At 37.6% G+C, this 2,511-nt stretch overlaps 1 long non-coding RNA gene across 1 annotated transcript; it reads left to right on the top strand.

Annotated features, from left to right (window-relative positions):
- The first annotated feature begins 552 nt into the window (after positions 1-552).
- On the top strand, positions 553-1,823 carry LOC116655643. Its single transcript, XR_004310701.2, has 2 exons — positions 553-1,171; positions 1,252-1,823. It is a non-coding gene; the product is annotated as an uncharacterized LOC116655643 (long non-coding RNA).
- The last annotated feature ends 688 nt before the right edge of the window (positions 1,824-2,511 follow it).

Genomic DNA, 2,511 nt, shown 5'->3' on the forward strand with positions numbered 1-2,511 from the left:
GACCAAACCACCAGATGCTGGATATCTGTTGAGGCGTAAGACCCCGTGAGGTACCATCGGCAGGGTTTTTCTCCAAAGGTACATGGGTTGATTGGGAATTTGCGCTGGTTCTTTGTTCCAAAATCTTGCAAATTCGGTTGGAGACGAAAGTCTTTCAATGTGTCGAGTTCCCTTTAGTCCAGTAGAAGACGATGGATGCTGTTGAGCCAAGCAGCCAAAGGCGAAGCTATTTAAAATCTAATATATAAAATTCTCGTGTCACAGTTTTCGTTACCATACTCCTCCGAAACGGCTTGACCGATTTGATGAAATTTTTTGTGCTTATCCGGTATCTATGAGAATCGGCCAACATCTATTTTTCATCCCCCTAAATGTTAGGGGTAGTCCACCCCTAAATTTTTATTTTTATTTTTTAGATAAAATTTTTAATTTCTCTTTTTTCTACAATAATAGTAGGCGCCGGTACGTGATACATTGTTTGACAGCTACTCATTGTTTACTGAAAAATTGTGAAAAAAATTGGAAAAAATGTTAATTTGAAATTTACTCACTTCTCAAATTTTGCGGGAAATTTTCTCACTTTGATTAATTACAATTTACGATGCCGAGGAGAAGACGGCCTGACTTAGGTCGTCGTAGTCAATTAAATGTGCGAAGAGCTACCTCAAGTGCTAACCGCACAGATCAAGAAAATAGTCGTATTGCTTTGTCAGAATTGCGTTCTTTAGTGAGTGGCAATGTAGGAGATAGGCTTAGAATGCAACGAGTTCATGCACATTAAACCCATCAACAGCAAGCTAGACATAATGAAACTAAGCGAATCCGCAGACGCAGTGCTCCTGTGATTCTTGAACGAGCTGCATTCCACTATGATCCGGCAATTGATTTTTGTGCCGACAAATCAGTAAAAATTGGGGATATGAAAACAATTTGTAAATATTGTAAGGCGTTAAAGTACACTGGTAAATCTACTGGATTATGTTGCGCTGAAGGCAAAGTAAAATTGCCACAATTGGTCCCACCACCAGATCCTTTACGCTCCTTAGTTTCTGGGATTGGAAATGATTCGAAGCACTTCTTGACCAACATTCAGAAATATAACAACTGTGTTCAGATGCCATCATTTGGTGCTACACATATTATACAAGCCAATTTCATGCCCACTTTTAAGGTATTATATAAAAATATTCAAGTTTGTATTCAAATATATATATAGGAAATAATTAATGGCCAAATTTTGAAAAATCACAGATACAAGGACAATTTTATCACTTACTGGGAACTCTGATACCACTACCTGATGCAGATCATCAATTTTTACAAATTTATTTTATGGGCAATTCAGATGCGGAAATTAATATTCGTTGTGCTCACAAACCAACAGTAAAGAGAACCATTGTCCAACAATTACAAATGTTTCTTCATCAGAATAACAATTTCGTAAACATGATCAAAATAGCATTGGATCGGATGCCATCTGATAGCCATAATACTGGAAGACTGGCTGTGAAAAGACTGATGAATAACGTCATTGAGACAACAATCATAAAAGGAAAATACAAAGGAGAGGATGTCTTGATCCCGCGGATACCAATGATTCCAACGGACACACCATTCGATTTTAAACGCTTACAATTTCCAGTACGTCTGGATTTTGCGATGACTATAAATAAATCGGAAGGACAATCGTTAGAAGTTTGTGGAATCAACTTGGAGTTTCCCTATTTCGCGCATGGACAATTAGACGTCGCGTGTTCGGGCGTCGGAAAACCGTCTTCTTTGTTTATTTACGCACCACAAAATAAAACAAAAAATATAGTTTATGAGAAAGCTTTTAATTAATTAACACTCTGTATTTTAACAGTACGTGTCTGTGAATATCAAATTTAAATTTTATAAATAGCCAGTATTTCAGGAAAACTCTTCATAAGTAAGCAACATGATGTATCGAAAATAATTATAAAACTTTATGGTTTTATTCAATAAATGAAGTTGAATAAAATAAGAGGGTACTCTTTAATTTTTGGGATTGAAAATGATTAAAATGATAGCTCCGCGAAACTTAATTTTAGCTATCTTCAGTTCTTACTGTATCAGATAATTTTTTTAAGTTTGAAAACTTAAAAAACTTTTTGAAGTTTTGTCACAAAAGAAGATTCTGAACGCAACGAAAAAAAAAAACAACAGCTGGCAGTACGAAGTCTGCCGGGACAGTGTAACGGACGTACGGTTTTGTCGAACTATTAAGTACAGTAAACTGTCCCTAACACTGCACGAATGGTCTCTGCCGCGCCTCCTCTGTCTACTTGGGGACGGCTGGGCTCAGTCGAAAGGGGCGTGGGTGATGGCACGGCAATCTAGACCAAGTACGTTACGGATTTTCTCGTAGACAGAGATGGGGAAGTTGGAAGGGAACTAAGGAAGTAGGCTGATCCTGGGTGTTTGATTCTACTGACCCTGATACTTGAAAGACTGGATGTTGTGGTCCTTCTTCTATACCCTCCCTACCAT

The sequence above is a fragment of the Drosophila ananassae genome, unplaced genomic scaffold, assembly GCF_017639315.1.
Source record: "Drosophila ananassae strain 14024-0371.13 unplaced genomic scaffold, ASM1763931v2 tig00000107, whole genome shotgun sequence".
NCBI lineage: Eukaryota > Metazoa > Arthropoda > Insecta > Diptera > Drosophilidae > Drosophila > Drosophila ananassae.